This window comes from Lithobates pipiens, unplaced genomic scaffold (genome assembly GCF_037356315.1).
Source record: "Lithobates pipiens isolate NorthernLeopardFrog02 unplaced genomic scaffold, aLitPip1_a1.2 Scaffold_1, whole genome shotgun sequence".
Classification (NCBI taxonomy): domain Eukaryota; kingdom Metazoa; phylum Chordata; class Amphibia; order Anura; family Ranidae; genus Lithobates; species Lithobates pipiens.
In genome coordinates, this window is record NW_027507685.1 from 54,104,362 (window position 1) to 54,129,126 (window position 24,765).

General features: G+C 40.9%; 8 non-coding genes across 8 annotated transcripts; all 8 read right to left on the reverse strand.

Annotated features, from left to right (window-relative positions):
- Positions 1 to 13,386: 13,386 nt before the first annotated feature.
- On the reverse strand, positions 13,387 to 13,459 carry TRNAR-UCG (transfer RNA arginine (anticodon UCG)). Its single transcript has one exon. It is a non-coding gene; the product is annotated as a tRNA-Arg (tRNA).
- Positions 13,460 to 14,549: 1,090 nt separating this feature from the next.
- TRNAR-UCG (transfer RNA arginine (anticodon UCG)) lies at positions 14,550 to 14,622 on the reverse strand. Its single transcript has one exon. It is a non-coding gene; the product is annotated as a tRNA-Arg (tRNA).
- A 1,089-nt stretch (positions 14,623 to 15,711) lies between these two features.
- On the reverse strand, positions 15,712 to 15,784 carry TRNAR-UCG (transfer RNA arginine (anticodon UCG)). The gene has a single exon. It is a non-coding gene; the product is annotated as a tRNA-Arg (tRNA).
- A 1,090-nt stretch (positions 15,785 to 16,874) lies between these two features.
- Positions 16,875 to 16,947, reverse strand: TRNAR-UCG (transfer RNA arginine (anticodon UCG)). The gene has a single exon. It is a non-coding gene; the product is annotated as a tRNA-Arg (tRNA).
- Positions 16,948 to 18,037: 1,090 nt separating this feature from the next.
- Positions 18,038 to 18,110, reverse strand: TRNAR-UCG (transfer RNA arginine (anticodon UCG)). The gene has a single exon. It is a non-coding gene; the product is annotated as a tRNA-Arg (tRNA).
- A 1,101-nt stretch (positions 18,111 to 19,211) lies between these two features.
- On the reverse strand, positions 19,212 to 19,284 carry TRNAR-UCG (transfer RNA arginine (anticodon UCG)). Its single transcript has one exon. It is a non-coding gene; the product is annotated as a tRNA-Arg (tRNA).
- A 2,253-nt stretch (positions 19,285 to 21,537) lies between these two features.
- TRNAR-UCG (transfer RNA arginine (anticodon UCG)) lies at positions 21,538 to 21,610 on the reverse strand. The gene has a single exon. It is a non-coding gene; the product is annotated as a tRNA-Arg (tRNA).
- A 2,253-nt stretch (positions 21,611 to 23,863) lies between these two features.
- Positions 23,864 to 23,936, reverse strand: TRNAR-UCG (transfer RNA arginine (anticodon UCG)). Its single transcript has one exon. It is a non-coding gene; the product is annotated as a tRNA-Arg (tRNA).
- Between the last annotated feature and the right edge of the window lie 829 nt (positions 23,937 to 24,765).

Sequence of the window (24,765 nt, forward strand, 5' to 3'; positions counted from 1 at the left end):
TAAAGATAAAATTCTTGAGGAAAATCTGCTAGACCATGCTGTTAAATCTGTCATTTAAAGTGCAACTTTAGTCAGAAAAGTAAGTCCTGCTATATCTTTTACGGTTGTCCCATTTTGCATATATACTCATGTAAAACATTGGAAAAAAATAAGGTTCTATACACTTTAAAATCCAGTAATACGCTGTTTCAACCTGCTCTGCACATACTCAGTAGCTCTCCCATTTTAGGCATATTTAAGCACTTAAAGCACAATCAAACCCTCCTATCATTTACAGCCAATGAAGCTGCTTCTGTTCAAACTGCAAATGCCATAATGCTGCACATGTGATCAGTTATGACACCAGCCATTTGATGATTTGATAGTTTGGTTGAGAACACAAGCAAATGGGACAGTTATCAATCCCGGAATTCCAGGAATGTAACTGTGTTTTGAAACCCTTAAATCAATTGGTTTAGTTCCACTTTATGATTTACTGCTGTTTGGAGGCTCTAGGCTTCAGCAAATTGGAAGCCTCCAGCAAGAAGCAAGTTGTTATGGGTAAAGCTAAGACTTGTGAGTGAAGGTCACAGGAACTGGAAAGCAGCATCGAAAATGGCCACGAAGGGACTCGAACCCTCAATCTTCTGATTCGAAGTCAGACGCCTTATCCATTAGGCCACGCAGTCTGCCTCAAGGACATCTTTTTGATTGGGGAATCTGGATTAGCAAAACACTTGAAGATCACCTGGGACATCTTCTACTTGCTTTGCTCAAGCAGATTTGGTAGAAAGGATCTGAAATGTATGACTTGGTGCAAGGTCATGCTTTAAGAAGTGCATTTGCAAAAGGGCCTAGATTCAGAGTGTTCATACAGCTCCTTGACAACGGTAATAGATCAATAGAGTACCACGAGTAGATGATATTTCCAGAGGCAGACAAATTTGTTCAATGTATCTTGTCAGGATGGCCGAGTGGTCTAAGGCGCCAGACTCAAGAATTGTCTCCTCACATTGTGTGGGTGTTCTGGTCTCCAAATGGAGGCGTGGGTTCAAATCCCACTTCTGACATTCAGTTTACACATTTAGCTTGAACTAGAATCACCACTCCCGCTGTCTTTTCATGCTACCATGTCATTGACAAAAAAACATGAAAAAAATCCAAAAACTTTGCCCATCCTACATAAAGATAAAATTCTTGAGGAAAATCTGCTAGACCATGCTCTTAAATCTGTCATTTAAAGTGCAACTTTAGTCAGAAAAGTAAGTCCTGCTACATCTCTTACGGTTGTCCCATTTTGCATATATACTCATGTAAAACATTGGAAAAAAATAAGGCTCTATACACTTTGAAATCCAGTAATACGCTGTTTCAACCTGCTCTGCACATACTCAGTAGCTCTCCCATTTTAGGCATATTTAAGCACTTAAAGCACAATCAAACCCTCCTATCATTTACAGCCAATGAAGCTGCTTCTGTTCAAACTGCAAATGTCATAATGGTGCACATGTGACCAGTTATGACACCAGCCATTTGATGATTTGATAGTTTGGTTGAGAACACAAGCAAATGGGACAGTTATCAATCCCGGAATTCCAGGAATGTAACTGTGTTTTGAAACCCTTAAATCAATTGGTTTAGTTCCACTTTATGATTTACTGCTGTTTGGAGGCTCTAGGCTTCAGCAAATTGGAAGCCTCCAGCAAGAAGCAAGTTGTTATGGGTAAAGCTAAGACTTGTGAGTGAAGATCACAGGAACTGGAAAGCAGCATCGAAAACGACCACGAAGGAACTCGAACCCTCAATCTTCTGATTCGAAGTCAGACGCCTTATCCATTAGGCCACGCAGTCTGCCACAAGGACATCTTTTTGGTTTGTGGAATCTGGATTAGCAAAACACTTGAAGCTCACCTGGGACATCTTCTACTTGCTTTGCTCAAGCAGATTTGGTAGAAAGGATCTGAAATGTATGACTTGGTGCAAGGTCATGCTTTAAGAAGTGCATTTGCAAAAGGGCCTAGATTCAGAGTGTTCATACAGCTCCTTGACAACGGTAATAGATCAATAGAGTACCACGAGTAGATGATATTTCCAGAGGCAGCCAAATTTTTTCAACGTATGTTGTCAGGATGGCCGAGTGGTCTAAGGCGCCAGACTCAAGACTTGTCTCCTCACATTGTGTGGGTGTTCTGGTCTCCAAATGGAGGCGTGGGTTCAAATCTCACTTCTGACAATCAGTTTACACATTTAGCTTGAACTAGAATCACCACTCCCGCTGTCTTTTCATGCTACCATGTCACCGACAAAAAAACATGAAAAAAATCCAAAACCTTTGCCCATCCTACATAAAGATAAAATTCTTGAGGAAAATCTGCTAGACCATGCTGTTAAATCTGTCATTTAAAGTGCAACTTTAATCAGAAAAGTAAGTCCTGCTACATCTCTTACGGTTGTCCCATTTTGCATATATACTCATGTAAAACATTGGAAAAAAATAAGGTTCTATACACTTTGAAATCCAGTAATACGCTGTTTCAACCTGCTCTGCACATACTCAGTAGCTCTCCCATTTTAGGCATATTTAAGCACTTAAAGCACAATCAAACCCTCCTATCATTTACAGCCAATGAAGCTGCTTCTGTTCAAACTGCAAATGCCATAATGCTGCACATGTGATCAGTTATGACACCAGCCATTTGATGATTTGATAGTTTGGTTGAGAACACAAGCAGATGGGACCGTTATCAATTCCGGAATTCCAGGAATGTAACTGTGTTTTGAAACCCTTAAATCAATTGGTTTAGTTCCACTTTATGATTTACTGCTGTTTGGAGGCTCTAGGCTTCAGCAAATTGGAAGCCTCCAGCAAGAAGCAAGTTGTTATGGGTAAAGCAAGAACTTGCGAGTGAAGATCACAGGAACTGGAAAGCAACATCAAAAACGACCACGAAGGGACTCGAACCCTCAATCTTCTGATTCGAAGTCAAACACCTTATCCATTAGGCCACACAGTCTGCCACAAGGACATCATTTTGGTTTGTGGAATCTGGATTAGCAAAACACTTGAAGATCACCTGGGACATCTTCTACTTGCTTTGCTCAAGCAGATTTGGTAGAAAGGATCTGAAATGTATGACTTGGTGCAAGGTCATGCTTTAAGAAGTGCATTTGCAAAAGGGCCTAGATTCAGAGTGTTCATACAGCTCCTTGACAACGGTAATAGATCAATAGAGTACCACGAGTAGATGATATTTCCAGAGGCAGCCAAATTTGTTCAACGTATCTTGTCAGGATGGCCGAGTGGTCTAAGGCGCCATACTCAAGAGCTGTCTCTTTACATTGTGTGGGTGTTCTGGTCTCCAAATGGAGGCGTGGTTTCAAATCCCACTTCTGACAATCCGTTTACACATTTAGCTTGAACTAGAATCACCACTCCCGCTGTCTTTTCATGCTACCATGTCACCGACAAAAAAACATGAAAAAAATCCCAAAACTTTGCCCATCCTACATAAAGATAAAATTCTTGAGGAAAATCTGCTAGACCATGCTGTTAAATCTGTCATTTAAAGTGCAACTTTAGTCAGAAAAGTAAGTCCTGCTACATCTCTTACGGTTGTCCCATTTTGCATATATACTCATGTAAAACATTGGAAAAAAATAAGGTTCTATACACTTTGAAATCCAGTAATACGCTGTTTCAACCTGCTCTGCACATACTCAGTAGCTCTCCCATTTTAGGCATATTTAAGCACTTAAAGCACAATCAAACCCTCCTATCATTTACAGTCAATGAAGCTGCTTCTGTTCAAACTGCAAATGCCATAATGCTGCACATGTGATCAGTTATGACACCAGCCATTTGATGATTTGATAGTTTGGTTGAGAACACAAGCAGATGGGACCGTTATCAATTCCGGAATTCCAGGAATGTAACTGTGTTTTGAAACCCTTAAATCAATTGGTTTAGTTCCACTTTATGATTTACTGCTGTTTGGAGGCTCTAGGCTTCAGCAAATTGGAAGCCTCCAGCAAGAAGCAAGTTCTTATGGGTAAAGCAAGAACTTGTGAGTGAAGGTCACAGGAACTGGAAAGCAGCATCGAAAACGACCACGAAGGGACTCGAACCCTCAATCTTCTGATTCGAAGTCAGACGCCTTATCCATTAGGCCACACAGTCTGCCACAAGGACATCTTTTTGGTTTGTGGAATCTGGATTAGCAAAACACTTGAAGATCACCTGGGACATCTTCTACTTGCTTTGCTCAAGCAGATTTGGTAGAAAGGATCTGAAATGTATGACTTGGTGCAAGGTCATGCTTTAAGAAGTGCATTTGCAAAAGGGCCTAGATTCAGAGTGTTCATACAGCTTCTTGAGAACAGTAATAGATCAATAGAGTACCATGAGTAGATGATATTTCCAGAGGCAGCCAAATTAGTTCAATGTATCTTGTCAGGATGGCCGAGTGGTCTAAGGCACCAGACTCAAGAGCTGTCTCTTCACATTGTGTGGGTGTTCTGGTCTCCAAATGGAGGCGTGGGTTCAAATCCCACTTCTGACAATCCGTTTACACATTTAGCTTGAACTAGAATCACCACTCCCGCTGTCTTTTCATGCTACCATGTCACCGACAAAAAAACATGAAAAAAATCCCAAAACTTTGCCCATCCTACATAAAGATAGAATTCTTGAGGAAAATCTGCTAGACCATGCTGTTAAATCTGTCATTTAAAGTGCAACTTTAGTCAGAAAAGTAAGTCCTGCTACATCTCTTACGGTTGTCCCATTTTGCATATATACTCATGTAAAACATTGGAAAAAAATAAGGTTCTATACACTTTGAAATCCAGTAATACGCTGTTTCAACCTGCTCTGCACATACTCAGTAGCTCTCCCATTTTAGGCATATTTAAGCACTTAAAGCACAATCAAACCCTCCTATCATTTACAGCCAATGAAGCTGCTTGTGTTCAAACTGCAAATGCCATAATGCTGCACATGTGATCAGTTATGACACCAGCCATTTGATGATTTGATAGTTTGGTTGAGAACACAAGCAGATGGGACCGTTATCAATTCCGTAATTCCAGGAATGTAACTGTGTTTTGAAACCCTTAAATCAATTGGTTTAGTTCCACTTTATGATTTACTGCTGTTTGGAGGCTCTAGGCTTCAGCAAATTGGAAGCCTCCAGCAAGAAGCAAGTTGTTATGGGTAAAGCAAGAACTTGCGAGTGAAGATCACAGGAACTGGAAAGCAACATCGAAAACGACCACGAAGGGACTCAAACCCTCAATCTTCTGATTCGAAGTCAAACGCCTTATCCATTAGGCCACACAGTCTGCCACAAGGACATCATTTTGGTTTGTGGAATCTGGATTAGCAAAACACTTGAAGATCACCTGGGACATCTTCTACTTGCTTTGCTCAAGCAGATTTGGTAGAAAGGATCTGAAATGTATGACTTGGTGCAAGGTCATGCTTTAAGAAGTGCATTTGCAAAAGGGCCTAGATTCAGAGTGTTCATACAGCTCCTTGACAACGGTAATAGATCAATAGAGTACCACGAGTAGATGATATTTCCAGAGGCAGCCAAATTTGTTCAACGTATCTTGTCAGGATGGCCGAGTGGTCTAAGGTGCCAAACTCAAGAGCTGTCTCTTCACATTGTGTGGGTGTTCTGGTCTCCAAATGGAGGCGTGGGTTCAAATCCCACTTCTGACAATCAGTTTACACATTTAGCTTGAACTAGAATCACCACTCCCGCTGTCTTTTCATGCTACCATGTCACCGACAAAAAAACATGAAAAAAATCCCAAAACTTTGCCCATCCTACATAAAGATAAAATTCTTGAGGAAAATCTGCTAGACCATGCTGTTAAATCTGTCATTTAAAGTGCAACTTTAGTCAGAAAAGTAAGTCCTGCTACATCTCTTACGGTTGTCCCATTTTGCATATATACTCATGTAAAACATTGGAAAAAAATAAGGTTCTATACACTTTGAAATCCAGTAATACGCTGTTTCAACCTGCTCTGCACATACTCAGTAGCTCTCACATTTTAGGCATATTTAAGCACTTAAAGCACAATCAAACCCTCCTATCATTTACAGTCAATGAAGCTGCTTCTGTTCAAACTGCAAATGCCATAATGCTGCACATGTGATCAGTTATGACACCAGCCATTTGATGATTTGATAGTTTGGTTGAGAACACAAGCAGATGGGACCGTTATCAATTCCGGAATTCCAGGAATGTAACTGTGTTTTGAAACCCTTAAATCAATTGGTTTAGTTCCACTTTATGATTTACTGCTGTTTGGAGGCTCTAGGCTTCAGCAAATTGGAAGCCTCCAGCAAGAAGCAAGTTGTTATGGGTAAAGCAAGAACTTGCGAGTGAAGATCACAGGAACTGGAAAGCAACATCGAAAACGACCACGAAGGGACTCAAACCCTCAATCTTCTGATTCGAAGTCAAACGCCTTATCCATTAGGCCACACAGTCTGCCACAAGGACATCATTTTGGTTTGTGGAATCTGGATTAGCAAAACACTTGAAGATCACCTGGGACATCTTCTACTTGCTTTGCTCAAGCAGATTTGGTAGAAAGGATCTGAAATGTATGACTTGGTGCAAGGTCATGCTTTAAGAAGTGCATTTGCAAAAGGGCCTAGATTCAGAGTGTTCATACAGCTCCTTGACAACGGTAATAGATCAATAGAGTACCACGAGTAGATGATATTTCCAGAGGCAGCCAAATTTGTTCAACGTATCTTGTCAGGATGGCCGAGTGGTCTAAGGTGCCAAACTCAAGAGCTGTCTCTTCACATTGTGTGGGTGTTCTGGTCTCCAAATGGAGGCGTGGGTTCAAATCCCACTTCTGACAATCAGTTTACACATTTAGCTTGAACTAGAATCACCACTCCCGCTGTCTTTTCATGCTACCATGTCACCGACAAAAAAACATGAAAAAAATCCCAAAACTTTGCCCATCCTACATAAAGATAAAATTCTTGAGGAAAATCTGCTAGACCATGCTGTTAAATCTGTCATTTAAAGTGCAACTTTAGTCAGAAAAGTAAGTCCTGCTACATCTCTTACGGTTGTCCCATTTTGCATATATACTCATGTAAAACATTGGAAAAAAATAAGGTTCTATACACTTTGAAATCCAGTAATACGCTGTTTCAACCTGCTCTGCACATACTCAGTAGCTCTCACATTTTAGGCATATTTAAGCACTTAAAGCACAATCAAACCCTCCTATCATTTACAGTCAATGAAGCTGCTTCTGTTCAAACTGCAAATGCCATAATGCTGCACATGTGATCAGTTATGACACCAGCCATTTGATGATTTGATAGTTTGGTTGAGAACACAAGCAGATGGGACCGTTATCAATTCCGGAATTCCAGGAATGTAACTGTGTTTTGAAACCCTTAAATCAATTGGTTTAGTTCCACTTTATGATTTACTGCTGTTTGGAGGCTCTAGGCTTCAGCAAATTGGAAGCCTCCAGCAAGAAGCAAGTTCTTATGGGTAAAGCAAGAACTTGTGAGTGAAGGTCACAGGAACTGGAAAGCAGCATCGAAAACGACCACGAAGGGACTCAAACCCTCAATCTTCTGATTCGAAGTCAGACGCCTTAACCATTAGGCCACACAGTCTGCCACAAGGACATCATTTTGGTTTGTGGAATCTGGATTAGCAAAACACTTGAAGATCACCTGGGACATCTTCTACTTGCTTTACTCAAGCAGATTTGGTAGAAAGGATCTGAAATGTATGACTTGGTGCAAGGTCATGCTTTAAGAAGTGCATTTGCAAAAGGGCCTAGATTCAGAGTGTTCATACAGCTCCTTGACAACGGTAATAGATCAATAGAGTACCACGAGTAGATGATATTTCCAGAGGCAGCCAAATTTGTTCAACGTATCTTGTCAGGATGGCCGAGTGGTCTAAGGTGCCAAACTCAAGAGCTGTCTCTTCACATTGTGTGGGTGTTCTGGTCTCCAAATGGAGGCGTGGGTTCAAATCCCACTTCTGACAATCAGTTTACACATTTAGCTTGAACTAGAATCACCACTCCCGCTGTCTTTTCATGCTACCATGTCACCGACAAAAAAACATGAAAAAAATCCCAAAACTTTGCCCATCCTACATAAAGATAAAATTCTTGAGGAAAATCTGCTAGACCATGCTGTTAAATCTGTCATTTAAAGTGCAACTTTAGTCAGAAAAGTAAGTCCTGCTACATCTCTTACGGTTGTCCCATTTTGCATATATACTCATGTAAAACATTGGAAAAAAATAAGGTTCTATACACTTTGAAATCCAGTAATACGCTGTTTCAACCTGCTCTGCACATACTCAGTAGCTCTCCCATTTTAGGCATATTTAAGCACTTAAAGCACAATCAAACCCTCCTATCATTTACAGCCAATGAAGCTGCTTCTGTTCAAACTGCAAATGCCATAATGCTGCACATGTGATCAGTTATGACACCAGCCATTTGATGATTTGATAGTTTGGTTGAGAACACAAGCAAATGGGACAGTTATCAATCCCGGAATTCCAGGAATGTAACTGTGTTTTGAAACCCTTAAATCAATTGGTTTAGTTCCACTTTATGATTTACTGCTGTTTGGAGGCTCTAGGCTTCAGCAAATTGGAAGCCTCCAGCAAGAAGCAAGTTCTTATGGGTAAAGCAAGAACTTGTGAGTGAAGGTCACAGGAACTGGAAAGCAGCATCGAAAACGACCACGAAGGGACTCAAACCCTCAATCTTCTGATTCGAAGTCAGACGCCTTATCCATTAGGCCACACAGTCTGCCACAAGGACATCTTTTTGGTTTGTGGAATCTGGATTAGCAAAACACTTGAAGATCACCTGGGACATCTTCTACTTGCTTTGCTCAAGCAGATTTGGTAGAAAGGATCTGAAATGTATGACTTGGTGCAAGGTCATGCTTTAAGAAGTGCATTTGCAAAAGGGCCTAGATTCAGAGTGTTCATACAGCTTCTTGAGAACAGTAATAGATCAATAGAGTACCACGAGTAGATGATATTTCCAGAGGCAGCCAAATTTGTTCAATGTATCTTGTCAGGATGGCCGAGTGGTCTAAGGCGCCAGACTCAAGAGCTGTCTCTTCACCTTGTGTGGGTGTTCTGGTCTCCAAATGGAGGCGTGGGTTCAAATCCCACTTCTGACAATCCGTTTACACATTTAGCTTGAACTAGAATCACCACTCCCGCTGTCTTTTCATGCTACCATGTCACTGACAAAAAAACATGAAAAAAATCCCAAAACTTTGCCCATCCTACATAAAGATAAAATTCTTGAGGAAAATCTGCTAGACCATGCTGTTAAATCTGTCATTTAAAGTGCAACTTTAGTCAGAAAAGTAAGTCCTGCTACATCTCTTACGGTTGTCCCATTTTGCATATATACTCATGTAAAACATTGGAAAAAAATAAGGTTCTATACACTTTGAAATCCAGTAATACGCTGTTTCAACCTGCTCTGCACATACTCAGTAGCTCTCCCATTTTAGGCATATTTAAGCACTTAAAGCACAATCAAACCCTCCTATCATTTACAGCCAATGAAGCTGCTTCTGTTCAAACTGCAAATGCCATAATGCTGCACATGTGATCAGTTATGACACCAGCCATTTGATGATTTGATAGTTTGGTTGAGAACACAAGCAGATGGGACCGTTATCAATTCCGTAATTCCAGGAATGTAACTATGTTTTGAAACCCTTAAATCAATTGGTTTAGTTCCACTTTATGATTTACTGCTGTTTGGAGGCTCTAGGCTTCAGCAAATTGGAAGCCTCCAGCAAGAAGCAAGTTGTTATGGGTAAAGCAAGAACTTGCGAGTGAAGATCACAGGAACTGGAAAGCAACATCGAAAACGACCACGAAGGGACTCAAACCCTCAATCTTCTGATTCGAAGTCAAACGCCTTATCCATTAGGCCACACAGTCTGCCACAAGGACATCATTTTGGTTTGTGGAATCTGGATTAGCAAAACACTTGAAGATCACCTGGGACATCTTCTACTTGCTTTGCTCAAGCAGATTTGGTAGAAAGGATCTGAAATGTATGACTTGGTGCAAGGTCATGCTTTAAGAAGTGCATTTGCAAAAGGGCCTAGATTCAGAGTGTTCATACAGCTCCTTGACAACGGTAATAGATCAATAGAGTACCACGAGTAGATGATATTTCCAGAGGCAGCCAAATTTGTTCAACGTATCTTGTCAGGATGGCCGAGTGGTCTAAGGTGCCAAACTCAAGAGCTGTCTCTTCACATTGTGTGGGTGTTCTGGTCTCCAAATGGAGGCGTGGGTTCAAATCCCACTTCTGACAATCAGTTTACACATTTAGCTTGAACTAGAATCACCACTCCCGCTGTCTTTTCATGCTACCATGTCACCGACAAAAAAACATGAAAAAAATCCCAAAACTTTGCCCATCCTACATAAAGATAAAATTCTTGAGGAAAATCTGCTAGACCATGCTGTTAAATCTGTCATTTAAAGTGCAACTTTAGTCAGAAAAGTAAGTCCTGCTACATCTCTTACGGTTGTCCCATTTTGCATATATACTCATGTAAAACATTGGAAAAAAATAAGGTTCTATACACTTTGAAATCCAGTAATACGCTGTTTCAACCTGCTCTGCACATACTCAGTAGCTCTCCCATTTTAGGCATATTTAAGCACTTAAAGCACAATCAAACCCTCCTATCATTTACAGCCAATGAAGCTGCTTCTGTTCAAACTGCAAATGCCATAATGCTGCACATGTGATCAGTTATGACACCAGCCATTTGATGATTTGATAGTTTGGTTGAGAACACAAGCAAATGGGACAGTTATCAATCCCGGAATTCCAGGAATGTAACTGTGTTTTGAAACCCTTAAATCAATTGGTTTAGTTCCACTTTATGATTTACTGCTGTTTGGAGGCTCTAGGCTTCAGCAAATTGGAAGCCTCCAGCAAGAAGCAAGTTCTTATGGGTAAAGCAAGAACTTGTGAGTGAAGGTCACAGGAACTGGAAAGCAGCATCGAAAACGACCACGAAGGGACTCAAACCCTCAATCTTCTGATTCGAAGTCAGACGCCTTATCCATTAGGCCACACAGTCTGCCACAAGGACATCTTTTTGGTTTGTGGAATCTGGATTAGCAAAACACTTGAAGATCACCTGGGACATCTTCTACTTGCTTTGCTCAAGCAGATTTGGTAGAAAGGATCTGAAATGTATGACTTGGTGCAAGGTCATGCTTTAAGAAGTGCATTTGCAAAAGGGCCTAGATTCAGAGTGTTCATACAGCTCCTTGACAACGGTAATAGATCAATAGAGTACCACGAGTAGATGATATTTCCAGAGGCAGCCAAATTTGTTCAACGTATCTTGTCAGGATGGCCGAGTGGTCTAAGGTGCCAAACTCAAGAGCTGTCTCTTCACATTGTGTGGGTGTTCTGGTCTCCAAATGGAGGCGTGGGTTCAAATCCCACTTCTGACAATCAGTTTACACATTTAGCTTGAACTAGAATCACCACTCCCGCTGTCTTTTCATGCTACCATGTCACCGACAAAAAAACATGAAAAAAATCCCAAAACTTTGCCCATCCTACATAAAGATAAAATTCTTGAGGAAAATCTGCTAGACCATGCTGTTAAATCTGTCATTTAAAGTGCAACTTTAGTCAGAAAAGTAAGTCCTGCTACATCTCTTACGGTTGTCCCATTTTGCATATATACTCATGTAAAACATTGGAAAAAAATAAGGTTCTATACACTTTGAAATCCAGTAATACGCTGTTTCAACCTGCTCTGCACATACTCAGTAGCTCTCCCATTTTAGGCATATTTAAGCACTTAAAGCACAATCAAACCCTCCTATCATTTACAGCCAATGAAGCTGCTTCTGTTCAAACTGCAAATGCCATAATGCTGCACATGTGATCAGTTATGACACCAGCCATTTGATGATTTGATAGTTTGGTTGAGAACACAAGCAGATGGGACCGTTATCAATTCCGGAATTCCAGGAATGTAACTGTGTTTTGAAACCCTTAAATCAATTGGTTTAGTTCCACTTTATGATTTACTGCTGTTTGGAGGCTCTAGGCTTCAGCAAATTGGAAGCCTCCAGCAAGAAGCAAGTTCTTATGGGTAAAGCAAGAACTTGTGAGTGAAGGTCACAGGAACTGGAAAGCAGCATCGAAAACGACCACGAAGGGACTCAAACCCTCAATCTTCTGATTCGAAGTCAGACGCCTTATCCATTAGGCCACACAGTCTGCCACAAGGACATCATTTTGGTTTGTGGAATCTGGATTAGCAAAACACTTGAAGATCACCTGGGACATCTTCTACTTGCTTTGCTCAAGCAGATTTGGTAGAAAGGATCTGAAATGTATGACTTGGTGCAAGGTCATGCTTTAAGAAGTGCATTTGCAAAAGGGCCTAGATTCAGAGTGTTCATACAGCTCCTTGACAACGGTAATAGATCAATAGAGTACCACGAGTAGATGATATTTCCAGAGGCAGCCAAATTTGTTCAACGTATCTTGTCAGGATGGCCGAGTGGTCTAAGGCGCCAGACTCAAGAGCTGTCTCTTAACATTGTGTGGGTGTTCTGGTCTCCAAATGGAGGCGTGGGTTCAAATCCCACTTCTGACAATCAGTTTACACATTTAGCTTGAACTAGAATCACCACTCCCGCTGTCTTTTCATGCTACCATGTCACCGACAAAAAACATGAAAAAAATCCCAAAACTTTGCCCATCCTACATAAAGATAAAATTCTTGAGGAAAATCTGCTAGACCATGCTGTTAAATCTGTCATTTAAAGTGCAACTTTAGTCAGAAAAGTAAGTCCTGCTACATCTCTTACGGTTGTCCCATTTTGCATATATACTCATGTAAAACATTGGAAAAAAATAAGGTTCTATACACTTTGAAATCCAGTAATACGCTGTTTCAACCTGCTCTGCACATACTCAGTAGCTCTCCCATTTTAGGCATATTTAAGCACTTAAAGCACAATCAAACCCTCCTATCATTTACAGCCAATGAAGCTGCTTCTGTTCAAACTGCAAATGCCATAATGCTGCACATGTGATCAGTTATGACACCAGCCATTTGATGATTTGATAGTTTGGTTGAGAACACAAGCAAATGGGACAGTTATCAATCCCGGAATTCCAGGAATGTAACTGTGTTTTGAAACCCTTAAATCAATTGGTTTAGTTCCACTTTATGATTTACTGCTGTTTGGAGGCTCTAGGCTTCAGCAAATTGGAAGCCTCCAGCAAGAAGCAAGTTGTTATGGGTAAAGCAAGAACTTGTGAGTGAAGGTCACAGGAACTGGAAAGCAGCATCGAAAACGACCACGAAGGGACTCGAACCCTCAATCTTCTGATTCGAAGTCAGACGCCTTATCCATTAGGCCACGCAGTCTGCCACAAGGACATCATTTTGGTTTGTGGAATCTGGATTAGCAAAACACTTGAAGATCACCTGGGACATCTTCTACTTGCTTTGCTCAAGCAGATTTGGTAGAAAGGATCTGAAATGTATGACTTGGTGCAAGGTCATGCTTTAAGAAGTGCATTTGCAAAAGGGCCTAGATTCAGAGTGTTCATACAGCTTCTTGACAACGGTAATACATCAATAGAGTACCACGAGTAGATGATATTTCCAGAGGCAGCCAAATTTGTTCAACGTATCTTGTCAGGATGGCCGAGTGGTCTAAGGCGCCAGACTCAAGAGCTGTCTCTTCACATTGTGTGGGTGTTCTGGTCTCCAAATGGAGGCGTGGGTTCAAATCCCACTTCTGACAATCAGTTTACACATTTAGCTTGAACTAGAATCACCACTCCCGCTGTCTTTTCATGCTACCATGTCACCGACAAAAAAACATGAAAAAAATCCCAAAACTTTGCCCATCCTACATAAAGATAAAATTCTTGAGGAAAATCTGCTAGACCATGCTGTTAAATCTGTCATTTAAAGTGCAACTTTAGTCAGAAAAGTAAGTCCTGCTACATCTCTTACGGTTGTCCCATTTTGCATATATACTCATGTAAAACATTGGAAAAAAATAAGGTTCTATACACTTTGAAATCCAGTAATACGCTGTTTCAACCTGCTCTGCACATACTCAGTAGCTCTCCCATTTTAGGCATATTTAAGCACTTAAAGCACAATCAAACCCTCCTATCATTTACAGCCAATGAAGCTGCTTCTGTTCAAACTGCAAATGCCATAATGCTGCACATGTGATCAGTTATGACACCAGCCATTTGATGATTTGATAGTTTGGTTGAGAACACAAGCAAATGGGACAGTTATCAATCCCGGAATTCCAGGAATGTAACTGTGTTTTGAAACCCTTAAATCAATTGGTTTAGTTCCACTTTATGATTTACTGCTGTTTGGAGGCTCTAGGCTTCAGCAAATTGGAAGCCTCCAGCAAGAAGCAAGTTGTTATGGGTAAAGCAAGAACTTGTGAGTGAAGGTCACAGGAACTGGAAAGCAGCATCGAAAACGACCACGAAGGGACTCGAACCCTCAATCTTCTGATTCGAAGTCAGACGCCTTATCCATTAGGCCACGCAGTCTGCCACAAGGACATCATTTTGGTTTGTGGAATCTGGATTAGCAAAACACTTGAAGATCACCTGGGACATCTTCTACTTGCTTTGCTCAAGCAGATTTGGTAGAAAGGATCTGAAATGTATGACTTGGTGCAAGGTCATGCTTTAAGAAGTGCATTTGCAAAAGGGCCTAGATTCAGAGTGTTCATACAGCTTCTTGACAACGGTAATAGATCAATAGAGTACCACGAGTAGATGATATTTCCAGAGGCAGCCAAATTTGTTCAATGTATCTTGTCAGGATGGCCGAGTGGTCTAAGGCGCCAGACTCAAGAGCTGTCTCTTCACATTGTGTGGGTGTTCTGGTCTCCAAATGGAGGCGTGGGTTCAAATCCCACTTCTGACAATCAGTTTACACATTTAGCTTGAACTAGAATCACCACTCCCGCTGTCTTTTCATGCTACCATGTCACCGACAAAAAAACATGAAAAAATCCCAAAACTTTGCCCATCCTACATAAAGATAAAATTCTTGAGGAAAATCTGCTAGACCATGCTGTTAAATCTGTCATTTAAAGTGCAACTTTAGTCAGAAAAGTAAGTCCTGCTACATCTCTTACGGTTGTCCCATTTTGCATATATACTCATGTAAAACATTGGAAAAAAATAAGGTTCTATACACTTTGAAATCCAGTAATACGCTGTTTCAACCTGCTCTGCACATACTCAGTAGCTCTCCCATTTTAGGCATATTTAAGCACTTAAAGCACAATCAAACCCTCCTATCATTTACAGCCAATGAAGCTGCTTCTGTTCAAACTGCAAATGCCATAATGCTGCACATGTGATCAGTTATGACACCAGCCATTTGATGATTTGATAGTTTGGTTGAGAACACAAGCAAATGGGACAGTTATCAATCCCGGAATTCCAGGAATGTAACTGTGTTTTGAAACCCTTAAATCAATTGGTTTAGTTCCACTTTATGATTTACTGCTGTTTGGAGGCTCTAGGCTTCAGCAAATTGGAAGCCTCCAGCAAGAAGCAAGTTGTTATGGGTAAAGCAAGAACTTGTGAGTGAAGGTCACAGGAACTGGAAAGCAGCATTGAAAACGACCACGAAGGGACTCGAACCCTCAATCTTCTGATTCGAAGTCAGACGCCTTATCCATTAGGCCACGCAGTCTGCCACAAGGACATCATTTTGGTTTGTGGAATCTGGATTAGCAAAACACTTGAAGATCACCTGGGACATCTTCTACTTGCTTTGCTCAAGCAGATTTGGTAGAAAGGATCTGAAATGTATGACTTGGTGCAAGGTCATGCTTTAAGAAGTGCATTTGCAAAAGGGCCTAGATTCAGAGTGTTCATACAGCTTCTTGACAACGGTAATACATCAATAGAGTACCACGAGTAGATGATATTTCCAGAGGCAGCCAAATTTGTTCAACGTATCTTGTCAGGATGGCCGAGTGGTCTAAGGCGCCAGACTCAAGAGCTGTCTCTTCACATTGTGTGGGTGTTCTGGTCTCCAAATGGAGGCGTGGGTTCAAATCCCACTTCTGACAATCAGTTTACACATTTAGCTTGAACTAGAATCACCACTCCCGCTGTCTTTTCATGCTACCATGTCACCGACAAAAAAACATGAAAAAAATCCAAAAACTTTGCCCATCCTACATAAAGATAAAATTCTTGAGGAAAATCTGCTAGACCATGCTGTTAAATCTGTCATTTAAAGTGCAACTTTAGTCAGAAAAGTAAGTCCTGCTACATCTCTTACGGTTGTCCCATTTTGCATATATACTCATGTAAAACATTGGAAAAAAATAAGGTTCTATACACTTTGAAATCCAGTAATACGCTGTTTCAACCTGCTCTGCACATACTCAGTAGCTCTCCCATTTTAGGCATATTTAAGCACTTAAAGCACAATCAAACCCTCCTATCATTTACAGCCAATGAAGCTGCTTCTGTTCAAACTGCAAATGCCATAATGCTGCACATGTGATCAGTTATGACACCAGCCATTTGATGATTTGATAGTTTGGTTGAGAACACAAGCAAATGGGACAGTTATCAATCCCGGAATTCCAGGAATGTAACTGTGTTTTGAAACCCTTAAATCAATTGGTTTAGTTCCACTTTATGATTTACTGCTGTTTGGAGGCTCTAGGCTTCAGCAAATTGGAAGCCTCCAGCAAGAAGCAAGTTGTTATGGGTAAAGCAAGAACTTGTGAGTGAAGGTCACAGGAACTGGAAAGCAGCATCGAAAACGACCACGAAGGGACTCGAACCCTCAATCTTCTGATTCGAAGTCAGACGCCTTATCCATTAGGCCACGCAGTCTGCCACAAGGACATCATTTTGGTTTGTGGAATCTGGATTAGCAAAACACTTGAAGATCACCTGGGACATCTTCTACTTGCTTTGCTCAAGCAGATTTGGTAGAAAGGATCTGAAATGTATGACTTGGTGCAAGGTCATGCTTTAAGAAGTGCATTTGCAAAAGGGCCTAGATTCAGAGTGTTCATACAGCTTCTTGACAACGGTAATACATCAATAGAGTACCACGAGTAGATGATATTTCCAGAGGCAGCCAAATTTGTTCAACGTATCTTGTCAGGATGGCCGAGTGGTCTAAGGCGCCAGACTCAAGAGCTGTCTCTTAACATTGTGTGGGTGTTCTGGTCTCCAAATGGAGGCGTGGGTTCAAATCCCACTTCTGACAATCAGTTTACACATTTAGCTTGAACTAGAATCACCACTCCCGCTGTCTTTTCATGCTACCATGTCACCGACAAAAAAACATGAAAAAAATCCCAAAACTTTGCCCATCCTACATAAAGATAAAATTCTTGAGGAAAATCTGCTAGACCATGCTGTTAAATCTGTCATTTAAAGTGCAACTTTAGTCAGAAAAGTAAGTCCTGCTACATCTCTTACGGTTGTCCCATTTTGCATATATACTCATGTAAAACATTGGAAAAAAATAAGGTTCTATACACTTTGAAATCCAGTAATACGCTGTTTCAACCTGCTCTGCACATACTCAGTAGCTCTCCCATTTTAGGCATATTTAAGCACTTAAAGCACAATCAAACCCTCCTATCATTTACAGCCAATGAAGCTGCTTCTGTTCAAACTGCAAATGCCATAATGTTGCACATGTGATCAGTTATGACACCAGCCATTTGATGATTTGATAGTTTGGTTGAGAACACAAGCAAATGGGACAGTTATCAATCCCGGAATTCCAGGAATGTAACTGTGTTTTGAAACCCTTAAATCAATTGGTTTAGTTCCACTTTATGATTTACTGCTGTTTGGAGGCTCTAGGCTTCAGCAAATTGGAAGCCTCCAGCAAGAAGCAAGTTGTTATGGGTAAAGCAAGAACTTGTGAGTGAAGGTCACAGGAACTGGAAAGCAGCATCGAAAACGACCACGAAGGGACTCGAACCCTCAATCTTCTGATTCGAAGTCAGACGCCTTATCCATTAGGCCACGCAGTCTGCCACAAGGACATCATTTTGGTTTGTGGAATCTGGATTAGCAAAACACTTGAAGATCACCTGGGACATCTTCTACTTGCTTTGCTCAAGCAGATTTGGTAGAAAGGATCTGAAATGTATGACTTGGTGCAAGGTCATGCTTTAAGAAGTGCATTTGCAAAAGGGCCTAGATTCAGAGTGTTCATACAGCTTCTTGACAACGGTAATACATCAATAGAGTACCACGAGTAGATGATATTTCCAGAGGCAGCCAAATTTGTTCAACGTATCTTGTCAAGATGGCCGAGTGGTCTAAGGCGCCAGACTCAAGAGCTGTCTCTTCACATTGTGTGGGTGTTCTGGTCTCCAAATGGAGGCGTGGGTTAAAATCCCACTTCTGACAATCAGTTTACACATTTAGCTTGAACTAGAATCACCACTCCCGCTGTCTTTTCATGCTACCATGTCACCGACAAAAAAACATGAAAAAAATCCCAAAACTTTGCCCATCCTACATAAAGATAAAATTCTTGAGGAAAATCTGCTAGACCATGCTGTTAAATCTGTCATTTAAAGTGCAACTTTAGTCAGAAAAGTAAGTCCTGCTACATCTCTTACGGTTGTCCCATTTTGCATATATACTCATGTAAAACATTGGAAAAAAATAAGGTTCTATACACTTTGAAATCCAGTAATACGCTGTTTCAACGTGCTCTGCACATACTCAGTAGCTCTCCCATTTTAGGCATATTTAAGCACTTAAAGCACAATCAAACCCTCCTATCATTTACAGCCAATGAAGCTGCTTCTGTTCAAACTGCAAATGCCATAATGCTGCACATGTGATCAGTTATGACACCAGCCATTTGATGATTTGATAGTTTGGTTGAGAACACAAGCAAATGGGACAGTTATCAATCCCGGAATTCCAGGAATGTAACTGTGTTTTGAAACCCTTAAATCAATTGGTTTAGTTCCACTTTAGTTCCACTTTATGATTTACTGCTGTTTGGAGGCTCTAGGCTTCAGCAAATTGGAAGCCTCCAGCAAGAAGCAAGTTGTTATGGGTAAAGCAAGAACTTGTGAGTGAAGGTCACAGGAACTGGAAAGCAGCATCGAAAACGACCACGAAGGGACTCGAACCCTCAATCTTCTGATTCGAAGTCAGACGCCTTATCCATTAGGCCACGCAGTCTGCCACAAGGACATCATTTTGGTTTGTGGAATCTGGATTAGCAAAACACTTGAAGATCACCTGGGACATCTTCTACTTGCTTTGCTCAAGCAGATTTGGTAGAAAGGATCTGAAATGTATGACTTGGTGCAAGGTCATGCTTTAAGAAGTGCATTTGCAAAAGGGCCTAGATTCAGAGTGTTCATACAGCTTCTTGACAACGGTAATACATCAATAGAGTACCACGAGTAGATGATATTTCCAGAGGCAGCCAAATTTGTTCAATGTATTTTGTCAGGATGGCCGAGTGGTCTAAGGCGCCAGACTCAATAGCCGTCTCTTCACAATGTGTGGGTGTTCTGGTCTCCAAATGGAGGCGTGGGTTCAAATCCCACTTCTGACAAGCAGTTTACACATTTAGCTTGAACTAGAATCACCACTCCCGCTGTCTTTTCATGCTACCATGTCACCGACAAAAAAACATGAAAAAAATCCCAAAACTTTGCCCATCCTACATAAAGATAAAATTCTTGAGGAAAATCTGCTAGACCATGCTGTTAAATCTGTCATTTAAAGTGCAACTTTAGTCAGAAAAGTAAGTCCTGCTACATCTCTTACGGTTGTCCCATTTTGCATATATACTCATGTAAAACATTGGAAAAAAATAAGGTTCTATACACTTTGAAATCCAGTAATACGCTGTTTCAACCTGCTCTGCACATACTCAGTAGCTCTCCCATTTTAGGCATATTTAAGCAGTTAAAGCACAATCAAACCCTCCTATCATTTACAGCCAATGAAGCTGCTTCTGTTCAAACTGCAAATGCCATAATGCTGCACATGTGATCAGTTATGACACCAGCCATTTGATGATTTGATAGTTTGGTTGAGAACACAAGCAAATGGGACAGTTATCAATCCCGGAATTCCAGGAATGTAACTGTGTTTTGAAACCCTTAAATCAATTGGTTTAGTTCCACTTTATGATTTACTGCTGTTTGGAGGCTCTAGGCTTCAGCAAATTGGAAGCCTCCAGCAAGAAGCAAGTTCTTATGGGTAAAGCAAGAACTTGTGAGTGAAGGTCACAGGAACTGGAAAGCAGCATCGAAAACTACCACGAAGGGACTCGAACCCTCAATCTTCTGATTCGAAGTCAGACGCCTTATCCATTAGGCCACGCAGTCTGCCACAAGGACATCTTTTTGGTTTGTGGAATCTGGATTAGCAAAACACTTGAAGATCACCTGGGACATCTTCTACTTGCTTTGCTCAAGCAGATTTGGTAGAAAGGATCTGAAATGTATGACTTGGTGCAAGGTCATGCTTTAAGAAGTGCATTTGCAAAAGGGCCTAGATTGAGAGTGTTCATACAGCTTCTTGACAACCGTAATACATCAATAGAGTACCACGAGTAGATGATATTTCCAGAGGCAGCCAAATTTGTTCAATGTATCTTGTCAGGATGGCCGAGTGGTCTAAGGCGCCAGACTCAAGAGCTGTCTCTTCACATTGTGTGGGTGTTCTGGTCTCCAAATGGAGGCGTGGGTTCAAATCCCACTTCTGACAATCAGTTTACACATTTAGCTTGAACTAGAATCACCACTCCCGCTGTCTTTTCATGCTACCATGTCACCGACAAAAAAACATGAAAAAAATCCAAAAACTTTGCCCATCCTACATAAAGATAAAATTCTTGAGGAAAATCTGCTAGACCATGCTGTTAAATCTGTCATTTAAAGTGCAACTTTAGTCAGAAAAGTAAGTCCTGCTACATCTCTTACGGTTGTCCCATTTTGCATATATACTCATGTAAAACATTGGAAAAAAATAAGGTTCTATACACTTTGAAATCCAGTAATACGCTGTTTCAACCTGCTCTGCACATACTCAGTAGCTCTCCCATTTTAGGCATATTTAAGCACTTAAAGCACAATCAAACCCTCCTATCATTTACAGCCAATGAAGCTGCTTCTGTTCAAACTGCAAATGCCATAATGCTGCACATGTGATCAGTTATGACACCAGCCATTTGATGATTTGATAGTTTGGTTGAGAACACAAGCAAATGGGACAGTTATCAATCCCGGAATTCCAGGAATGTAACTGTGTTTTGAAACCCTTAAATCAATTGGTTTAGTTCCACTTTATGATTTACTGCTGTTTGGAGGCTCTAGGCTTCAGCAAATTGGAAGCCTCCAGCAAGAAGCAAGTTCTTATGGGTAAAGCAAGAACTTGTGAGTGAAGGTCACAGGAACTGGAAAGCAGCATCGAAAACGACCACGAAGGGACTCGAACCCTCAATCTTCTGATTCGAAGTCAGACGCCTTATCCATTAGGCCACGCAGTCTGCCATAAGGACATCATTTTGGTTTGTGGAATCTGGATTAGCAAAACACTTGAAGATCACCTGGGACATCTTCTACTTGCTTTGCTCAAGCAGATTTGGTAGAAAGGATCTGAAATGTATGACTTGGTGCAAGGTCATGCTTTAAGAAGTGCATTTGCAAAAGGGCCTAGATTGAGAGTGTTCATACAGCTTCTTGACAACGGTAATACATCAATAGAGTACCACGCGTAGATGATATTTCCAGAGGCAGCCAAATTTGTTCAATGTATTTTGTCAGGATGGCCGAGTGGTCTAAGGCGCCAGACTCAAGAGCTGTCTCTTCACATTGTGTGGGTGTTCTGGTCTCCAAATGGAGGCGTGGGTTCAAATCCCACTTCTGACAATCAGTTTACACATTTAGCTTGAACTAGAATCACCACTCCCGCTGTCTTTTCATGCTACCATGTCACCGACAAAAAAACATGAAAAAAATCCCAAAAATTTGCCCATCCTACATAAAGATAAAATTCTTGAGGAAAATCTGCTAGACCATGCTGTTAAATCTGTCATTTAAAGTGCAACTTTAGTCAGAAAAGTAAGTCCTGCTACATCTCTTATGGTTGTCCCATTTTGCATATATACTCATGTAAAACATTGGAAAAAAATAAGGTTCTATACACTTTGAAATCCAGTAATACGCTGTTTCAACCTGCTCTGCACATACTCAGTAGCTCTCCCATTTTAGGCATATTTAAGCATATAAAGCACAATCAAACCCTCCTATCATTTACAGCCAATGAAGCTGCTTCTGTTCAAACTGCAAATGCCATAATGCTGCACATGTGATCAGTTATGACACCAGCCATTTGATGATTTGATAGTTTGGTTGAGAACACAAGCAAATGGGACAGTTATCAATCCCGTAATTCCAGGAATGTAACTGTGTTTTGAAACCCTTAAATCAATTGGTTTAGTTCCACTTTATGATTTACTGCTGTTTGGAGGCTCTAGGCTTCAGCAAATTGGAAGCCTCCAGCAAGAAGCAAGTTCTTATGGGTAAAGCAAGAACTTGTGAGTGAAGGTCACAGGAACTGGAAAGCAGCATCGAAAACGACCACGAAGGGACTCGAACCCTCAATCTTCTGATTCGAAGTCAGACGCCTTATCCATTAGGCCACGCAGTGAGCCACAAGGACATCACTTTGGTTTGTGGAATCTGGATTAGCAAAACACTTGAAGATCACCTGGGACATCTTCTACTTGCTTTGCTCAAGCAGATTTGGTAGAAAGGATCTGAAATGTATGACTTGGTGCAAGGTCATGCTTTAAGAAGTGCATTTGCAAAAGGGCCTAGATTCAGAGTGTTCATACAGCTTCTTGACAACGGTAATACATCAATAGAGTACCACGAGTAGATGATATTTCCAGAGGCAGCCAAATTTGTTCAATGTATCTTGTCAGGATGGCCGAGTGGTCTAAGGCGCCAGACTCAAGAGCTGTCTCTTCACATTGTGTGGGTGTTCTGGTCTCCAAATGGAGGCGTGGGTTCAAATCCCACTTCTGACAATCAGTTTACACATTTAGCTTGAACTAGAATCACCACTCCCGCTGTCTTTTCATGCTACCATGTCACCGACAAAAAAACATGAAAAAAATCCAAAAACTTTGCCCATCCTACATAAAGATAAAATTCTTGAGGAAAATCTGCTAGACCATGCTGTTAAATCTGTCATTTAAAGTGCAACTTTAGTCAGAAAAGTAAGTCCTGCTACATCTCTTACGGTTGTCCCATTTTGCATATATACTCATGTAAAACATTGGAAAAAAATAAGGTTCTATACACTTTGAAATCCAGTAATACGCTGTTTCAACCTGCTCTGCACATACTCAGTAGCTCTCCCATTTTAGGCATATTTAAGCACTTAAAGCACAATCAAACCCTCCTATCATTTACAGCCAATGAAGCTGCTTCTGTTCAAACTGCAAATGCCATAATGCTGCACATGTGATCAGTTATGACACCAGCCATTTGATGATTTGATAGTTTGGTTGAGAACACAAGCAAATGGGACAGTTATCAATCCCGGAATTCCAGGAATGTAACTGTGTTTTGAAACCCTTAAATCAATTGGTTTAGTTCCACTTTATGATTTACTGCTGTTTGGAGGCTCTAGGCTTCAGCAAATTGGAAGCCTCCAGCAAGAAGCAAGTTCTTATGGGTAAAGCAAGAACTTGTGAGTGAAGGTCACAGGAACTGGAAAGCAGCATCGAAAACGACCACGAAGGGACTCGAACCCTCAATCTTCTGATTCGAAGTCAGACGCCTTATCCATTAGGCCACGCAGTCTGCCATAAGGACATCATTTTGGTTTGTGGAATCTGGATTAGCAAAACACTTGAAGATCACCTGGGACATCTTCTACTTGCTTTGCTCAAGCAGATTTGGTAGAAAGGATCTGAAATGTATGACTTGGTGCAAGGTCATGCTTTAAGAAGTGCATTTGCAAAAGGGCCTAGATTGAGAGTGTTCATACAGCTTCTTGACAACGGTAATACATCAATAGAGTACCACGCGTAGATGATATTTCCAGAGGCAGCCAAATTTGTTCAATGTATCTTGTCAGGATGGCCGAGTGGTCTAAGGCGCCAGGCTCAAGAGCTGTCTCTTCACATTGTGTGGGTGTTCTGGTCTCCAAATGGAGGCGTGGGTTCAAATCCCACTTCTGACAATCAGTTTACACATTTAGCTTGAACTAGAATCACCACTCCCGCTGTCTTTTCATGCTACCATGTCACCGACAAAAAAACATGAAAAAAATCCCAAAACTTTGCCCATCCTACATAAAGATAAAATTCTTGAGGAAAATCTGCTAGACCATGCTGTTAAATCTGTCATTTAAAGTGCAACTTTAGTCAGAAAAGTAAGTCCTGCTACATCTCTTACGGTTGTCCCATTTTGCATATATACTCATGTAAAACATTGGAAAAAAATAAGGTTCTATACACTTTGAAATCCAGTAATACGTTGTTTCAACCTGCTCTGCACATACTCAGTAGCTCTCCCATTTTAGGCATATTTAAGCACTTAAAGCACAATCAAACCCTCCTATCATTTACAGCCAATGAAGCTGCTTCTGTTCAAACTGCAAATGCCATAATGCTGCACATGTGATCAG